Source organism: Cricetulus griseus, chromosome 2, assembly GCF_003668045.3.
Source record: "Cricetulus griseus strain 17A/GY chromosome 2, alternate assembly CriGri-PICRH-1.0, whole genome shotgun sequence".
Taxonomy (NCBI): Eukaryota; Metazoa; Chordata; class Mammalia; order Rodentia; family Cricetidae; genus Cricetulus; species Cricetulus griseus.
The window spans coordinates 103,296,388-103,317,041 of record NC_048595.1 but is presented as its reverse complement, the minus strand read 5'-3'; the positions used below and the strand labels follow the sequence as shown (position 1 = coordinate 103,317,041).

The window sequence follows — 20,654 nt, the reverse complement described above, 5'->3', positions numbered from 1 at the left end:
TTTGGATCCCTTGATGCATGAATCACTGCTAGTTTTTAGCCCATCTGACAGTTGCTGTCTGTTTCTCTGGTATATTTAGACACATCTCTCTTCTTCTTTCTGAACATATTTATATGTGTTTTTCAAAATTTCCCTTTTTGCACCTTCTGTCCAAAACTACTTTTTTCCTCCCAGAAATGTATAAATATTATATGTGAGAAAGAATGTGGGACTACAGCACTATTATCTCAGGGGTTTCTTAGCAGGTCTTCTTTTCTAATGCCAGGTATCATTTTTTGACTGCTTCATATCATGGTCATAGTTGGCATTGTTATAAACTGGTCACTCTACAACACAGTCACCTGTCTTGCCTTCTCCTTGTTTTTAAAGTGTATCCTCCATTTTAATCAAAAAGTACACCTCATATATTTAATTCTTCCAAGTTAAGATCAAATTCTCCTTCCAGAAATGTATTATTTGTAAGAATGTGTCATGTATATAGAATGGAGCAATGACTAAAGGGATAGTTCAGTGTCATATAATTCACCTGCATTTGTGGTTGTGAAAGTCCCTTCCTTTGTTCACTGTTCACTCAAATCCCTTGCTGATAACTGATCCACTTATCTACAGCTAAGTATCCCTGCCCTGTCCTGTAGTCTTGTATTCTTTGGATTGCTAAGGCTTCTCCTTCTTTGCACACCAATGCATTAAGATCCCAACTTATTTGTGAGCCATAACAATGCTTCACCATGTAGTTAGATTAGTGCTAAGGACATTATGTTTATTTACTTTGTTATGGCACTAAGTAGCTTGTTTTTCTTATAGTAATTGGAGGGTAAAGTAATTTAAATCTACACTGGCATTACACTTCCTGTAAGAAGTCTATGTCATATTTTTTAAATCACAAAATAGAAATAATTCTAAAAATAAATAAAACAATAAAGGAAACTGTCTTTATAATATAGTTTATTAGTCATAAAACAGCAAGACACACCATTTTTCATGAATATCACATAAAGGACTCATGAAATAGCTTCACAACATTTATAATACACTTTCTCCATTACCTGTAGAGACACAGACATGCTTTACATGAAAGAAAACCAGCAACACACCAGGGCTCACATTAATAGTATGAATCTCTACCTCAGTGTCCAAGGTAGAACATACTTCTTTTTCTAAACTCATTCCTCTATCCATAAAACTTTGGTTAGCTTGACCTTATGTATGTTTTTTCCACTAACATGTTAGTATTTCAAGGCCACTAGCTCTGTGCATATTATCTTTTAAATCTTAACAACTCAATAAAATGTTTATTGAATTACTAAATTATCTAATTTTTAATCATCTAGTTTCACTGTATGCAAAACTCACATTTATACATTCCAGCTGTATTTCATAGGCATATCTTGACCTTTAGCAAGTTTGTGACTCACATCTTCTGCTTCACAGTTTTGTTAAGCTCTTTATTTTTACTTTCCAGCTAGTGTGTTATTATTTTTCTCCTTCTTTGAGTATCCACATCATGTTATGTCTCTCCTCCTTTTGGTGTTTGGTTCTATCTTGCATAATAGTTTTTTCACCTTTGTTTTTAAATTTAAAACCATCTGTGTGAGTAATTGGGATTTTCCCCCTGTTTCTTTCATATATGTCCCATAGACTAAGAACACATTTTATGGCAATGAACTTGGAATAATCTTTTATGGGGGAAGTACTTCTGTGTATGTTTATCTTATTGATTGTTGAATAAAGTTCTGTTTGGCCAATGAGACAGCAAGTTAGATGGGACTAGGAATCAAAGAGGATTCTGGAAAATGTAGTAGAGAAGTGGTGATCCAGGCAGGAAGTGACATAGCAAGGAGACTCATACTTAAGCAAGGATAAACAGGAAGTGTCTTCCTGTTTTCCCCTTCGCATGCTCCAGTGGCGCCATGTGAGCCACCAGCAAGAGAGGGTGGCAGCAGAAGGCATTCACTATAAGATAAGTCTTATAAAATATATAGATTTATGGTAATTAAGACTGAGCTAACAGATGAGAAATCCTAGTCATTGGCCAAGCAGCATTTAAACCTAATAAAAGTTTCTGTGTATTAATTGGGGCCCTAACTCAGGTGGATGGCTGGTGTAAAGCGAACACGTGGTGGTGGGCTCAGCAGCTTTTGGTGGAAAGATTTATTGTAACAATCTTTTACTGAGGGTTCAATGTGCAGGACTTCAGGGATAGACATGTTTTGATTGGTTTACAAAGGGAGGAAGCCCATTAGTTACTGAAATATGTTTTCATGTCCTAATAGTAATCCAGAAAACACATTGTGTTGTTAGTAGAGAATAAAAGCTTCTGACTTATTCTCTTTAATCACTTATAATATGGAAATCATTTACCTACATCCTATGGTTTGACAAAGCATACTATGTTGAGGTAACAAAAGTGAAGTTTAATAACAGGAAAATATAATCATGTATAATTTTCACTTTTATGGATAAATGAAGGTATTACATTAGTACTAACATAATAGATAATGACATCTTCTAGTCACTGAAACCTGAGTAAAACACAGAAAAACAGTATTGTAAAACGCTATGTAGTGAATTTAACTCTCATAGAAGGCCAGTCTCTATTCATTTTTATCTATGTTGTAAGGACAGAATAAAATGGACTGTGCTTTCATTATGTAAATAAGGTAAAGAATATGATATATCAGATAGCATTGGGAACTACTTCTCAGACATAGTATTGAAACTGGCAACACACTTGAAGTTCACAAGCTAAAAATTGTTCCTTCCTCTGCTTCTGGAGCCAAATGACTGGAAAGTTCCCACCTTCGGGTCAACTAGGTTCTCACCACTCTTCTACCACAGTCATGTCTGATTCAGGGGACTCTCCTAATAGTCACTAATGTTACATTTGCCCAGAAAGCAATTCTCTTCACAGTAAAAGTTCACTTCCAAAACACTACAGGTAATAAATTTAATCAATATTTTTAATTTGAATAAATTTTCCCTGACAAAGATTTGGCATTGGCCATTTCACAAACACTTAACCAGTTATTAGACAAATCTAAAACGAAATGGGTGCTGACACACAACTCTCTCTTGCCATTTGCCTGTTTTACTTTAATTGACCTCAGTCTCTAAATCGATTTGTGTCCAAATCAGTTTTCAAATAACCTTTCACATCATTTTTGCTCTGTGTACTTCTATCTTGAGTACTTAAAAAAGTATTAATTGCACTCCTCAGCTAAAGGTTCCCAAATGATCTTCATATTAACTGTGAAATTTAATTTGTTGCATACCCTAAACATAAGAGTTAAACTACTATAGAAAAAAACAAAGGATGTCTTTAAATAAAAATAATAATACTGCCTCAGAGCCCACAATTCTTGTTACATGTGTACAGCCAAAGCCATAGGAGCTGGAGTCTCAAGATATATCCATATTCCCTAATCATCATTGTATTAGTCACAATATAGAAAACATCTGAAATATCATCAATAGATTAATAAATAAAAAGCATGATCTGTAAATAAAAGAGCATAATTAAAACTGGAATAAATGAAAGATGTACTATTTGCTATATTAATCTTGAAACCATTATACTAAATTAATTAACTCAGTTTTAGAAAATAGATGAACATGCCTGGTAGGAAAACAGCATCGTTCCTCTGTTAATTCTGCTTCGAGATCTTGCCTTGAGTTCTTGGCAACTGACTACTCTCACCTTCAACCCCCTTCCTACCCTGTCTACTCTACCTCATGCCCATAAATATTTCTTTCATGCTCATGTCATTTCATTTAGTCATGTGATCCACAAAGATCAACAAAGATCATTTTCAACCACAGATTTGGGACTATCCATTTGAGCATGGTGGACTGAGCAGAGTCTGTGAAACCAAAGACAGTGATTCTCCCCTCTCCCAGTCTGTCAATAGCCAATATTTCAAAGGCAAAAGATAGGGCTTGTGAGCCAAACCCCCTTCCTTGACTGACTGTAGATTGTGCTAGTCTTTCGTGATCTCAGTGCAGGTGAGTTAATTTTATGTGAGTTAATGATTACAGTAGTTAGTTGAGTATAATGAATCATGTTCTGTGGTCCTTTACCCTATTTTCCAGCTCTTGCATGATTTCTACCCTTTTCTGCTTCCTTGTTCCCTGAGTCTTACCAAGGCTGTTATATCTGACCAGTATAGAGCTATACACTAACACATCTTAGCTCAACTTGGATAGGCAGAAGTCTTTACATTTAGTGTTGTCCAATGTTAGGAGAGGTATCTCTGAAGCCTCTGGAAGCTGTGTTTGCTTATGGGCAGAAGCATAGGTTTACAGAAGACAGTTTACTGGGATGCAGATTTAGCTAGCCATCAGAAATACACTTCATGTATGAGCCTGCATTCTCCACTTTTATATCATTCTAGAAATTGCAAACATCAGGGGAGAACATCTGACCATGGTTGCTTGATCTGGGGAATAGGAAAAGGTCAGCTAGAGAGGAGCAAAGGAACTCTGCTCCTCTGTTAATACCGTGAGCTCTGTCTAGTTGGTGGTGACACATACAAACTTTCTCCATAATGAAACAAACTTAGATTACATTTACAATAGCTCCTTATATAATTTAATACTTTAATAAGTATTTTATATTTCTTTGAAAATCAGAAAAACATCTGTTTTCTCCACAATTCTACACATGGAGTTTGATGTATAGAAAAATTCTATTTCTAATACAAAGAAAGATATCTTTTATATTATACATTTTGTTATTTTGATGAACATTATCTTATATGTAGAATTAAAATTAGAATGCTATGTGCAGAGAAACTTGAGCAAACAGAATATAAATCGTGCCTAGTATGTGACATAGTGCAAAAGTACAGAAGGCCACGTCACTAGCACTAGCATGATAGCTGTTTAGTTTTGTGATTTGTCATAATACAAATTTAATGTACATAGGTAAAATTTACATCATTATTGAATCATCCAAATAATGAACATAAAGGAATCAAGTTTAGCAGATCTCCACAGCTAAACATGGAGGATTCCAGTTCATGGTCATATGGGCACTAATGCTTTGACATCTGGTAGGTATCCATATAATAAATGTGGGGAATGAATGACAAAATGATATTCTACCCATTACCAGGGAACAAAAGAGAAATAAGAAGAAATGAAACATGGTCATGCAATCTCCTTTTCAATGAGTACTCAGTAACATAAGGGCTATCCAAAAAGTATCTCCTCTAAAAAGTCTATAACCCTTAACAAAAATACCACCCCAGAGACCGCTATTTTAACATATACTTTTTGGTTAACTTTGACGTCTAAACCATAGCTCTGTGATACAGTGGGTAAAGTTTCAACCTATATTTTTTTTTTCAATTTCACTGACGGAATTAAGCTAAACTTTCTATACTCATTTTATGTTCAAGGACTTTTTTGTATCGTCATAATATAAGTAGGTATGTACTGTTTTGTCTTCATTTCTCTTCTAATGGTAGCTAAACTTATCAACTTAACAAACCTAAAGTCACCTTGAAGAGGAAACCTCAGTTGAGGAACTGCCTCCATCATATTGGCCAGCAGATAAGTCTGTGGGAATTTTTCTTGATTAATGATTGATGTAAGAGGGTCCAGCCCACTGTGGTTGGAATCCCTGGGCAGGTGGTCCTGGGTTTTGAGTGAAGGCAGGCTGAGAAAGCCATTGGAAACCAGTCAGATAAATAAGCTTCATGTCTTTTTTTTTTTTTTTTTTTTTTTTTTGGTTTTCGAGACAGGGTTTCTCTGTGTAGCTTTGGATCCTATCCTGGCACTCTCTCTGGAGATCAGGCTGGCCTGGAACTCACAGCTATCAGCCTACCTCTGCTTCCCTAGTGCTGGGATTAAAGAAGTGTGCCACCAACGCCTGGCACTTCAGGTCTTTTTTTCCCAGCCTTTCCTGGGTTCCTGCTGTAGCTTCCATGAATGATTGATAGTGATACAGACATGTAAGAAAAATAAGCCCTTTCTACCACAAATTGCCTATGTCATGGTGCTTATCACAAAAATAGAAAGCTACCTAAGAAATCTAGAGCTCTTCTCTTAGATTAAATCTTTTTCCATGGTCAGAGTCTGCTACAGAGTACTGTATCAAGGTGCTTATTTATTTTCAGTAGCATCTCATGGTGATTGCTTATGTTGGTCCAGATATAAAGCAACTCTACTGGCAAAAGCGAGCATCTTTGAGGCACAGCTTAAGGTTCTGTCTGCCCCGTGTTCTCTGCTGCACATTCTGCACCACTTGACTTTTGGGATATTTTGTGTATTTGTCCATATGTTCAGTTGTATTTCTGGTACACTTGCAAATGAGCTGATACATGTAAATGTTGTAGGCCTGTGAATTTATACATAATGCAGTGTTGTCAAGTATAAAAAAAGCAGCTAAATACAACTTTGGCCAAAAAAAATATTAAACATGCTTATCAACTGGCAAGTGTTAAACTCTATTAAACTTGGACATTTTTAAAGAAAGTTTAGTCATTTAAAAAAACTAAATAAGGAGGCCTTGGCAATCTATGGGGCCTTGGGTAGTAGATCAGTTTTTATCCCTGGAGTAAGAAAGGACTTTAGGAGCCCATCCCATGTGGAGGGATGCTCTCTCATCCTGGACACATGGGGGAGGCTTAGCCCCTGCCCAAGATGATATGACAAACTTTGGAGATACCCCATTGAAGGCCTCACCCTCCCTGGGTAGCAGAGGGGTGATGGGGTTGGGGGGGTTGCTGGGGGTGGGGGAGGAGGGGAGAGAGGGTGTGCTGGGATTGACATGTGAAGCAAGCTTGTTACTAATTTAAATTTAAAATAATAAAAAAGACTCATTAAAATGACTTGCTCATGTTGACTACGATTCTATGAAACGAAACTGTCATGAGAATAAATAATGCGCAAATGTTACAGGATCAATTATGTTATCTTTTCCTTCATATCTAAAAGGGCAACAAAATCAGATGGATTAAAAAACCCAATGTTCACTTAATTTGTAGAATATATATTCATACCACGTAAGGGTGATGACTTCTAGTATTATGAGCTAAAATAATTTAAACAGACATCTTTAGGAGAGTTACTACTATTAATTAATTTACAATAGATATTTTGATTGTGTATTTCTTTTGCCTACTTTCTTTGAGATACAAATTTAATTATTGTTTCCTGTTTCAAGAATACTTTGAGAATGGCTAGAATTATTTCCCTTGGACTACTTATTTTCATACCACAGCTTCTCATACTTTTCAGTTTCCATAAAACCAACAAAAATGTTTCCTTAGACAGCAATCTCAATTTATCTTGCTTCACTGATAGTTCATCAACGATGGATTCAATTACAATGCCATTCCTTGCTGCTTATTGTAATACACTGCATTCTCCAGAAGAACTCTGTGATTTTTCTAAATACATTTCTAAGTTTGAGTCTAAAACATATTGCAAAAGGACTTATTTACATTTATGAGTCTTAAATCCCATGCAAAATTAAATGCTATCAAAATGTGAAATTGGGAATATACTGAAATCTCAATGATCTTTAACATATAACTTTAGTTTATTCATCAGGAAAACTGAATTGAATATCGGTGCATAATACTGTGCATAGTCACATTTCACAGCCAATACATGGAAATTCACTTAAGGGAAATTGCTGTTGAACAGGTACCCAGCATGCATTAGAAGGCCATTGACTGAGTGCCAGGTCCAGGTATTGGTGCTTATAATGTGTTTATAAGTGAAGTAAACAAATATCAGTGCATTAAGAAAGCGTTTTGCAAAGGCAAGGTAGGTAAATCTGAAGTTGTGTGGTTATATAAAAGGTTATATGTCCTTTCACAAAACTTAGGAAAGAGGTGAACAGAGGAAGAGTGGAAAATGGCAATTGAGAGCCCAGTCTAAATAATATAATAAATGGAAACTTTGAAAGTGTCATGATTTTTAAGTGAAGAAACCTGTACTGTTTAGCAGAATGAAACCTGTTTTTTAATTACATAATAAATGAGCAAGTACAAAAGTAACTGAAAGTTACCTGTTATAAATTACATACATATATTCCAAAACTTTAATGCAGATGGTAAAACATTTAAGCAGTACACTAGTAAACAATTACAGGATATAAAACTTCAAAAATGTGTGCAAGTATTCTAATACCAGCTATGAAGTTGAATAAAAAAGCAAATGTATATTTAACTCAACTATATCCATAACTACATTAAATCTTTAAGTTAGAAATACCTGAAATAAAGGACAATGCCTCTCATATATGATGAAAACATCAGATTGATTTTTGTGTTTGATCAAAACACCTGCAAATAAAAAAATAAATGATACACCTTGCAAATAGCAAGAATCATAAAGTTAAAACAAACTAGACCGGTTACACAAAAACTCGACTAAATGCAAAGGAATTATGGGGCTCAAAATTTATTCAACAAAAGGATTACATCCCCCAAAACAGTAATTTTAAAATTTTACATATCTGAAACTAATGTTCCAAACTACATGAAGAACGTGTGTGTGTGTGTGTGTGTGTGTGTGTGTGTGTGTGTGTGTGTGTGTGTGTGTGGTGTGTGTGTGTGTGTGTGTGTTTATGAGTTTCCCATTGAAGACTGGTGGATGCAGCAGTGGAAACACAACCAAATATAAGGATGTCCCCTTCTCAAAGAACCTATCATCAGTCAACAGTTCAGCAGTAAATGGCAGGGCTCCATGAGCCTCCATCCTCCAATTAACATGCATTTTAGATCAGTCCTACAATATTGTACTGGTCTAGTGTCTGTAACCACAGCTGCTGTAATTCCATGGTTGTAATGGTGTGTTATGCCTAGAAGATGACATTTCTTTTTTAAACACCTTTTTTATTTTAAAACAATCTTTTCTCATTTTACATACCAAACCCAGTTCCAACTCCCTCCCCAGCTCCTACTCTCCCCTCCTTTCTACCACCCCACCCCCACCTATTCCGCAGAGAGGGTAGGACTTCCCATGGGAAGTCAAGGAATTCTGCCCCATCACTTTGAAGCAGGACCAAGGCCCTTCCCTCTGTATCTTGGTTGAGAAAGGTTATCCCTCCAGAGACAATGGGCTCCAAAAATCCAGTTCAAGTACTAGGAATAAATCCTGGTCCCACTTCAAGATGCACCATAGACTGACCAAGCCGCACGTCTGTCATCTATATTCAGAGGGCCTAGTTTGGTCCTATGAAGGTTCCCCTGCTATCATTCCATAGTCAGTGTGCTCCCACTAGCTCAGGTCAGCTGGTTCTGTGTTTATCCCCAAAATGGTCTTGACCCCTTTGCTCATATTCTCACTCCTACCTCTCTTTGACTGGACTCTGGGAGCTCAGCTCCGTAGGTAGCAGTGAATCTCTGCATCTGCTTCCATCAGTTGCTGGATGAAGGTTCTATGACAATAATTCAGGTAATGATCAATCTGATTGCAGGAGGCTGCCAGTTCAGGCACTCTCTCCACTGAAGCTTAGAGTCTTACCTGGGGTTATCCTTGTAGACTCCTGGAAGGATGGCATTTCACAGTCATTATGTACTTCTTTCTGGCTCTCACATTTTTGTTGTCTCCTCTTCTGCTTAGAGAAGGTCATATAAATGCCTTATTTGGAGTACATCCTTAACTGTCACCTTCCTCAGCTTCAGACTCTGAATTTACCCTGTTCACTGAGATAGCAGCTTCCCTGATTAAGGGCTGGAGTGTTTTGTTGTTGTTGTTGTTTATGAAGAAAAACAGAGATCTTCAGAAGGCAAGTTGATGCTCTGTCAGTTTAGTTAAACAACAGTAATAAACACCTGGCTTTGCCTATCACCATCCCTATGTATGGATTATGGACTAGTGAATTTCCTCCTGTGAAAGGAGCCTAAATCCAATCAGAGGGAAGGCTGATTGGTGGCATCATTACATAGATATGTCCATCATAGCCGTAAATTCTAGTTTTCAAGTTAATATAACTTTCATTTACTGACCTGTATTTATAGTTCTCTAAGGAGCATCTAGAACCTAATTACTTGAATAATGCTAATGATATTATACTCTGATCTTCAAAGTACATAATTCCATTTTGGTTCATTGCAATTTGTTTTTCTAACCATCAACAGATAAACTGTTTAGTATTAGGATGAAATCAATCCTTCTTCCATGTGGCTGATATTAATTACATTTACTGATATATACATAGTTACATGTGTGCATCATATTCCTGATATAGTCAATGACAATGGCCAGTAAATCACAACACTGCCTCAAAATTCATTCAAAACCATCATCATAAACAAACTGTATTACCAAATTATCCCAAATATAATTGACAAATGCTATCATTGCTGTCTCAGGATGAAGAATAAAATTCACCACATCCCTATTCCTCTACCATTTTGCCTTACCTGCTGGGTAGGTCACAGTGTCTGTGTGACCATTGTTAGGGTACTGCTGTCATTGCTGTAACTTTCCATGAAAGAAGAGGAACTTCAAAGACAAAACAATTTTATGTTTCCTTAATGGTAATTTTACTTTCATTAGCTAGATGCTAACTTATATATAAAGACATGCAAAACTATGTATATTAATAGGGTGCAAATAATGTTTCTATACACATACACTTTGTATAAAACAATATTTTAAGATCTTAATATAATTGTATGAACAAAAAATTTGTACTAAGAACTTTGTGAAGTTCAGCCTATATATAGTGTGTATGTGTGTGTGTGTGTGTTTCAAAATAAAATTATTTTCCTTATAGCTGTCTCCCAACACATTAACTAATACTTACAAATACAATAATATGGATTGTAAGAGCTTCGGCTCACATGTTCCACAATCTTACAGAACTTGCCTATCAGGCTTAAGGTGCTGGATTCAGTCCATGGCAAAACAAAATGTTATCCTCAACAATTGCCAAGTGTGGTGGTATATCTCTGTAATTTTAGCACTCAGGTAATGGAGGAAAGAGTATCACAGGTTCAGATCTAAGCTAGCCAGAGATAATTACATACTGGCTCCCATCAAAAATAAGTAAACACAATGAACAAAAGTAGAGGTATATGTAACATAAACTGTCATGTTCCATTCTCTGCCAGTGGCAATTCACATTCAGGAAAAATTATGGATACCTGAATATATTACTGCTGAAAACCAGTGCTTTAAGAAATTAATATTTCAGCTCTTAGAATTATTCCAACATTGTTCAATAGTTTGCCAATGTCTTGCCATTCCCATATTTTTATTGAAAGCAAATTTCAAATGTGCTTTCCCAAAGGCAAGCAATGTTACCATTTAAAGGCAGATTTAAACCCTATCTGTGGAGCTGATCACTGAGGCATGGGCAGATGATTTTCTGGTGTGCTTGGAAAACACCTACAGACAAATGAAGGGACAGAGCGTGATATGAAGCTTCATATCTAGCTATCTTGCCTCATGAGATACAAGGGAAAAAAAGACTGAAAATTTGCAACATATTTTTACTTCTATTACCATGGCTGATGACTATCAGTACATTCACTAATCAGTTTCATTCATCAGGGGGAAATGTACAGAACCCCATCTTTGTATTTAGCCATCATACACTAGAATAGATTGTTCCTATTAACCCCCCAGTAAACAATCCTAAGGCAAACTATAGATCCTATTAAAATTTTTCTGAACCTAAGTTTTTAAATAATATCTCTATATTATATGACAGAGGTAAAGACTTCCTTGTTTAAAAAGTACTATTTAAAATAAGTGTCGGGGGAGTGTTAGTCATAAATGACTACAAATATGAACAAAACTAAAACAAAATATACTATATCTTTTAATGTGAGTTTTGTAAAGAACTCACAAAAAGCTGACATTGAGATCTTTTTGTTTTGATCTAGGTATGTTATGATTAATTAGAATAATGATAGAATAATATTTTAAGTACCATTGGCTGTTTTCTGTAGTGGTGTCCATATCTTGCAAAGGGAAGTTACTTTGGTGACAAGTACTACAGAAAATCATAATTAATCATAAGGCAAAGTTGTGAAGCCCTGTCCAGATAGACACATCTACATAACACTCCCACATCTAAGGTTTGGGGAACATTGCAGAAGGGGTGTGATGATTAGAAGAGCCAGAAGAACAGGGTAATGGCTGTGGGATTGTGTCTCTTAGTATAATCAAAAGTTATATCCATAAAGTTTCATTACCATGATTTCCCAAAGGTGAGCTGAATAATACTAATAAAAATCGCTTGGGGAATAGTTCAGAAGGCACCAACCCTGCACAAAGAACTACAGACAATAGAGTAAATCTGGGAATGAGAACCATGATCCTCCCTAGAGAAGAGTACACAAATTGATTATCCAATGCCAAATAGTTATGAAAACATGAATATATGTAACATTACCTATAAATGGAGGCTTTTGTCCTGCCCACCAATTCCCCCAAAAACAATCTAAGGCTTAATATTAATAACAATTGCTTGATCAATGGCCCAGGAATATTACTGACTAGTTCTCACAACTAAATTAACCCATTTTTATTAATCTGTGTATCACCACATGGCTGTAGCCCACCAGCAATGCCCTGATGTCTTACCTCTTCAGCTGCTACATGGTGTCTTCCTGACTCTATTTTCTTTCTCTCCATATCTCTGTTTGGATTTCCTGCCTGGTTCTATTCTACCTGGTCATTGGCCAAAACAGCTTTATTCATCAACCAACAAAAGCAACTGATATTTGCAGCATACAAAAGGATATCCCACATCAATTATCTGCACTCAACAGGTTATATTTAGGAATATGTTTGTATATTAAACTATGTATATGACTGCACTGACAATGATAAAAAGAGGACATGGATTTGAAGGAGGGTAATGAGTATATGGAATGGTTTAGGAGGAAAGGAAAGGGAAAATGTAATTAAATTACAATTTAATAAATAAGTAATAACAGCAAAATGAATGTTAGCAAAAGACTAATATTGGTGGTTTAAATTATGCAAAAGATAAACATGAGGTTAAACCTTATTGGGTAAATATTAACTTTTTCATCTTTTATCATTTGTCTAGGAATGAAGTTTGAGGTAAAGCAGTTTTCCATGAAATTTTTACAGGGTGGCCACAAACAAATATTTCTCATACATATCATTAAAAATTATGACATTTGTGAATTCTATAAGACACATTGTCATAGGGTGTAGCAGGCCAGAAAAGAAATAATTTTTCTTTAGTGCAAGCAAAATTCAATAAGCATTCATTCCCATTAAGTGAAGGACTCTTTTCCAATTGTGCCCTCACAGACCACCAGGCATTTTAAGATAGAAGCACATTTGTGTGGTTCTTGGAATGACTTAGCATGCTTAATATCTTGTGTCTTTTTTTATACATAATAAAAGTATCTTTTTTCCATATTATTCCTTTTGATTACAGAGCCAATAAATTCATTACCACCTTCCTAATCTTTCTCCCTTCTGTGTCATCATTACTATGAATGACAAACTATTCATCTTTTGCCACATACTACATCTACTTAAGATCCCTCTTTCTCATTCACTGCTTACATTATGGTGAAGAGAGTTCATCCATGGTTGCTATGGATTATTCCTTATCTGTTGGGATCTGCTCCATACTTGAATTTCTAGCATTTTGCACTGTAGTTTTGTGTTTTTTTCCTGGATAATAGTATGATCCCTTAAATCAGTTCTCAGTCTTCCTAATGCTGTGGTCCTTTAATACATTCCCTCATGTTGTATTGACCCAACCATAAAATTATTTTAATTGCTGCTTCATACTTGTAGTTTTTCTACTGTTATAAAACTTAACATAAATATCTGATATTCAGGATATCTAATGTATGAAGCCCAATGGGATGGAAACCCACAGGTTGAGAATCACTGCCTTAAATGATCACCCAGATATGAATTTGTCTTTTTCCCTTTCTTTCATTATTGTGCTGAGCCAGTTCTCACACCTGTAGTGGAAATCTATATTTTATTACCCCACAGGAATTACCAATGGTAAATACTCCAGTAGTATATAGAGCTATGAAGGCTACATTACTTGGAAATAAGTATTTTTATGTGGAGAGCATAGAAATATGTAAAGGGCAGAGGAAATAGTGCATGGATGCATATTGTTGACATGGTCACTGTGATATCCAGGCTCTAATACTTCAGACCCATTGGAGTAACAGTCTCCTCCACATGGCTAAGGCTCAAAATTGTAAAGCATTCCTTGGTTTGAGTGTGAATGTTAACAGTGTGTGAAGTCACTGGCATTTATGATTAGCCAGTGTGTGCAAAAACTATGAACTGCAGCTTTCTCTTCCCAGATACCTAGAGACTGAGACTGCTCACCTACAGAGACATCCCCATGAGAACCCCTAGCCTCTCCACCTGTGTTGTATATCATTATCTTACTGACATTTTGTGCTGTTGCTGTATAGTTGGTGCCCTACATCAGAGCAAGACCAGCCAAAATGATTCCAGCTTTCCTGTGTGTATGTCTGTCCTTTTTCATTCTCTCACCATCCCATTCAGGTTTCAGAACCAAGCAGCATAGACCATGTCATTAGTATTTACACACTGTATCTCCCACAGAGGAGTAAAACTATCTTAAATTTTGTTCAAAAACTGGTTCTATAAAATAAAAACGTAAGTTAAATTATACTAGCTAAAGGTTTGCTGTCACTTTTGCAGAGGCATTTTTCTCATAAAATAAGATTTTTCTCCTGTGATAATACAGGAGCAAAGACTCTTGCCATCATTACTATTATAGACAATTCAGATCCCAACTCTGAGTTAGACAACCAAATACATACAACCAAGTGAGTGACTAATCTTGCCACCTCAGAGTATACTGCTTAACAAAGGCACCAGTGTTCCTGGTAAGGATTTAAAATCCAGTGATAAGGATTTTTCAATACAAATTATTTTAATAGCTTATGAAGCATCTAAATTTTTTCAGGCAAGAGGGGCACTTTACTGGAGAATAATACTATAATTTGCAGCAAAATTGCAAACTATATAGCATTTGTATAAGCTTTCAAATAGTATCTTGAGGTATCTTAAACGTGTCAGTATCTTAATAATCAAAAAGAAGGGAAATATGTCCATGGGTCATGAAAGACATATTTATCATGAAATAATGTCACTGGTCTATGACTTGGATGAAAGGCTAAAGGCAGAAACAGTGTCCTTGAACAATGGCAGCAGGAATCTGCAGTCTGATTTTTGGAGCAGTGCTTTTAAAGAATTTTATGGACTGATATTATGAGTAATGTCACTTACCCTAGTCATCCAGCTTCATAAATACCTTTAACCCAATGAAAGATGCACCTGGTTTATTTTCCATTACCATGTATATGTAAGTATTATCAAACATAGTGGCCTTTGCATAAATTTTTGAGATACTATAAAAGTTAACCAGTTGATAATTAATAAAATTGTCCAGCAAGCTATACTCAGTCCTCAATAAAGATGACAGGATGAGAAAAATGGGTTGGTAACAAAAACAGAAAGATGGAAATGCAAACAACAAAAAACAGAACACAAGATGAATTTTCGGTTATTAAAAGAAACCTCATAAATTGAAATAAGGCTAAAGAATATTTTCCCCAAATACAGCAGAACATACAAAGCTCGTAGCATATTGAAAAAATTCTTTTCTTGGATGGGCAGTAGTGGTGCACACCTTTAATCCCAGTACTAAAGAGGCAGAGGCAAGTGGATCTCTGTGAGTTCTAGGCCATTCTGGTCTACAAAGCTAATATCAGGATATTTGGGGCTGTATTACAAAGAGAAACCCAGTCTCAGCTTTCCTGAAACTAGGTCTGTAGACCAGGATTGCTTAGAATTTAATGACATATGCCTGCATTTGCTTTCTAAGTGTTGAATATGACACCACTACCTGACCACAAAATTATTGTGTGTGTGTGTGTGTGTGTGTGTGTGTGTGTGTGTGTGTAAAATTGCAATACCAAAGGGAAAAGAATGCAAATGGAATAATATTAGAGATATAGATGAATATGCTTTTTCTAAAATAAAGTAATAGCCCAAAGAAACACCATATTTGTTTGTTCCTTTTTCTTGTTGTTTTGTTTTTGATTTCCCTGTGTAGCTTTGGAGCCTGTCCTGGCACTAGTTCTTGGGGACTCCAGATTAATGTCTAGTCAGAATCAAACTCACCGAAACACTGAGTTTTAAGTCAAACATTATAGAATGTGTGGTCTTTTTATCTTTTCAGACAACCAAAAGGGACATGACATAACAGATTTCAACTATTAAAAGCATCTAGCTACAATTCTTGAAGACAGAATCTCATGGGGGAATGCTTAAAGAGCTCCATAGTCTACAGAAAGTAGCAAAAGATGACAGAAGCTTTTGTTCAGGTATATATAGTTTCAGGAAACACTAAACAAGCCCAAAGCCCCGTCAACCTACCATAAACTCTAGAAATCAGAGCTCCACTTACCTCATTTCATGAGGAAGTATGTCTGGATTTCACAAAAGCAAGAACGTTAAAACCCTAGTTATTAACTGTAACATAAATATGAAATAGGTATATAAATAATCAACAAGAATATTTAAAAACATGAGGATTGGCCTCCTAATATCTCTGTTAGTCAGTAGACAACATGCAAAACTTAATAATAAAGAAGAGATGGGAATTCTCCAACTAAATAAGAAATGCTAGACATGAAGAAATGAAAAACTGGTGAAGAATGGCTTTATAACCTTGTCAGGAAACTCATACAGCCAAAAAAAAATAATAATAAGTAAGCTTGAAGATCTACTATTAAGGGTTGGGAGGCATCTAATTGGTAGAACTACTACAATTGATTGAATAATTACTAGCTAATTTAATTAGAGATTTGTTAATTTTAAAATATTGATACCAACATGCAAAATGAAATAATGGAGAAAAACCTCAAAATCAAAAATTATGGGTTAGTTTTAAAAGACATAAAATAGTGTTTAAAAATCCATCATACCCAGTTATTGAAACAAAAGGAAAGAAAATGGTACTGGAAAATATTTGAGAAAATGTTCCCCATATTTCCAAACTTACAACCTCCCCGCAAAAAAATGAAAACAGGGTATATATTATAGTTGAAAGAAAAGCTCACTAAAAAAATGTTCCAGGTGACATAAGAATAGCAATTTATGGTATAGTAGACATTTTAGACATTGTCTATCTGTTGTTCACTGCATTCATAATGCACAGTCCTCTGATACCTATTGTCTCACTATAAGTCACACATCTCTAGGCTGTGGAGGTGGTAAGTAGCCAGATTAGGGTGACCCAGTGCTCCCTGTCCAGCAACAGGGAGCTCTCTACAGTGATTTTAACTGATCAAATATAGTCTAGATTTATGAAAAAATTTTAACAATTTTTTTCAGGCTTATTGGCTGTGTTTCTGAAGAAGCGATGCCCTGTGTCTCACTTCTCCTCCTCTTTGGTTGCTGTTTTATTTAAGAAAATGTTGCAGCACCCCAGAGAGTTTAGTCCTTTAGCTTGGTAGATTAGCGGGTTCCCAAATGTTACATGTGTCATAGAGGAGATAACAAAACTCTGAACTGATGAAAAATAGTGTAATTTTTCAATTATATTTTAATTTTAAAATATAGTGTCACTCTATTTCTATACTGATCAAACTTTCACTTTCCGTTCTATAATAATGAGAAAAGCCAGAGAATAATTTGAAGTTTCCAGCACAGAAAAAAAAAAAAAAAAGAACCATCAAAACAAGCAAGCAAAGAACAAACAAAAACAGTTAAAGGGATGAATACTGCCAGTAGAAATCTGTGTACAGCTAAGCACACTCAACAAAATAATTTTTAGTGATTTCTCACCCTTATTGTTTACTCCCTAATTGCTGAGTATAATTTTGGTTCCTACTGTTATCTGTGGTCATAGGCAAAGCAGTCAAAAACTAAACAATCATATGCATACCGCCTCAGTGCAGCTTGACAGGATAGCAAGTGTCCTTTTGTGTTTGGTCAGTATCACCTTTTATATTTTTATGATTTTCTTGGAATTTGCTGCTTAGAATTGTTATCTAGTGTTCCTAAGCAAAAGAATAATGTAGTGCACACCAAAGAAAAACTACATGAGTTAGGCAAGCTTTGCTCAGGCATGAGATATACTTCTGATGACTGGAAGTTCAATGCTAATGAATCAATAATATGGTACAAAGGAAAATAATTCAGCTGTATCACCCAGGGACAAGAACTGTTAAACCTTTCTCCACTAGGGCTGGCTTACAGTCTTCCAAAGTAATGACATGTGAAAAACTGCAAATGATATTTAATAACACGCTTTTGGTGTTCTGTGGGAAGGGGGCTATGTTGAAAAGAAAATCTGTTTTGTAACAATGTCAGTGACTCAATATAAAATGCAATTAGCATTCCAGTTAACTCAGGTAGCAACAACCTAAGAGTAATAGCTCAAAATCCATGCATGCAATGTCTGCCTGTGGTGACTCTATAAATCAAACCCTTGCAAATAATGAGTATCCCCCTTTTATTTTAATTGTGGTTCATCTGTTCCACTTCTTTTCAGTAGGACAATTTCTGTCTTTTAATCACAACTTGATTTTTCCCAAGATGAAATCTATGGAGTTATTCTAAATAGAATACTTTGTACATCTAAGAGACACCATTTATTGTCATAGTTTGTGAAAGTCTGTTAAATAGCTGCTTAATCAATTAGGACTATGTCATTTGCATTGAAGCAAAATATTCCTGCTGTTGTCTTGACAACAACAGGGCAGTTCTCTGGTTTTACATTCAATACAATAGCATAGGCATTTGCTCTTACTTAAGTAGACCCAGTTATATTGCATTCGTGCTGCACTGAGCTCTGCCAGTACAATTGGTTGCAAAGCAAAGGTGACAGAGGCTTTGTGGATTGTGAATAGGAAGGCACAGTCTAGCTTAGTGTATTTATTCACAAAAATGACACTAAGTTTTTTAGATTCCTATCTCAATAGGCTGTACATGCATTCTCTGCTTCTGCTGAGGTTTTTGAAGACATCCTGCCTTCTCGAAAGTGGACCTGCTGTCATTGATTCCATTACATGCCATTTTATATCCCTTGTTAAGACTTTCCAATGTTTATGATTTATGTACCTAAGTCTAAATGTATCTAAAATATGCTCTACCTTACATGGTGGAAAATAGCCTTTTTTCAAAAGAAATTACATAAATATAAAACCATGGGCTTTTATTAACAGCACCATAGCTTCCAAAGAGTACAAAGATTTTAGATACTGTGATAGCAATAAAATTCTATGCATAGAGAAAAAAGTCATTTTAATTCATAGGCCACCTTCTGATTTAGAAAATGTTCAGGAAACTTGCGAACATAAAAAAATGAATAGGCTTGTCTGAGACCATAACACTCCCTGATAGCATTTCTCTACAAAGTAATACAGACAGGAGAGCTGACTTCCTGCTAGTCAAGAAATATAGCTGGATGTAAAGATGCCTATGTCCAGGTTAGTCCCTAAGAAGAAAACCAATGATTTCATAGGATAGTGTTCTCAGCATAAGGAAGAAACAATCATAGTGCTAATGTCTTAAACCACTCTTTTATTTTTTATTTATTTTTTTTTTGGGTTTTTCAAGACAGGGTTTCTCTGTGTAGCTTTGGAGCCTATCCTGGCACTTGCTCTGGAGACCAGGCTGGCCTTGAACTCATAGAGATCTGCCCAACTCTGCCTCCAGAGTGCTGGGATTAAAGGGGTATGCTACCAACGTCCAGCCATCTTAAACCATTCTTATGCAAAAGTATTTCAAATTCATAAGTATTTCAAATTCTTTGATTTTGCTAAAATAAAAAGAAATCACTGTCATATTTAGATACTTTGAGGAAGGTGAACGTGGCGAGCAATAAGGAAGATATTACTTTTAGGTTCTTTTTTAACATTTCTTTTGAGAAATGTGATGGTGATGTCTCTGCCAGGGTTGCCATGTCTGGGTCTTTCTGTGATCCTACTACAGGTGGGGTCTGTGTTGATGTCCATGATCTGCAATACCATCAAAGGTTACAGGGGATGCACTTGATCTTTTCCTCAACCTGTGACTATATTGGTGTCTGAGGGCATTGTCGCCACTGGGACCAGGCCTATTTGGGTGGCCTGTGCTGTCACACTGGGCCATGGTGAAACCCAGGCCCAGGATGCTGCCATGGGCCATGTATGGATCTGTGGTCAAGCAGTAGCCAGGGTCTAGGTTGGTGTCCATTGCCCATATTACCCCAGTGGGTCATAGGGACATTGTAGTTTGAAATAAAATGGGGTCATGCTGAGAAGGGAGATCTGGCCCTGTCCCTTGCTGGACTCATCATGGGACAGCTGACCCCCTACACTCTAGAATGATGGCCACACCTCTCACCATTGGCATGGGAAAGCTAGTCCCAATGGCATAAGCCTAGGAAAGCTGACTCTGCCTCCCACCTAAGGGGCATAGCCCCATTGTCAATACTGGTCAGCACAGCTACCACCCAGCCCCACATCCTGAGTCTTGAATTGGTCCACCCTAACATCTAACCTATCTATGACCTACTGGCGTGTATGAAGGGACTGGTTTTGAAGAAAGTAATGGCAGGATCTCCAAGACTCAGGGAAACAGCAGGATATCCAAGAGAACTGTTGATGAGGGTCCAGTGATGATGGCGTGCCAGAGAACTTGAA

The 20,654-nt window shown here is 36.2% G+C and overlaps 1 pseudogene; it reads right to left on the bottom strand.

The window, feature by feature from the left end:
- Positions 1–20,205, bottom strand: part of LOC113834433 — a 66,234-nt pseudogene extending 46,029 nt beyond the window's left edge.
- Positions 20,206–20,654: the final 449 nt, after the last annotated feature.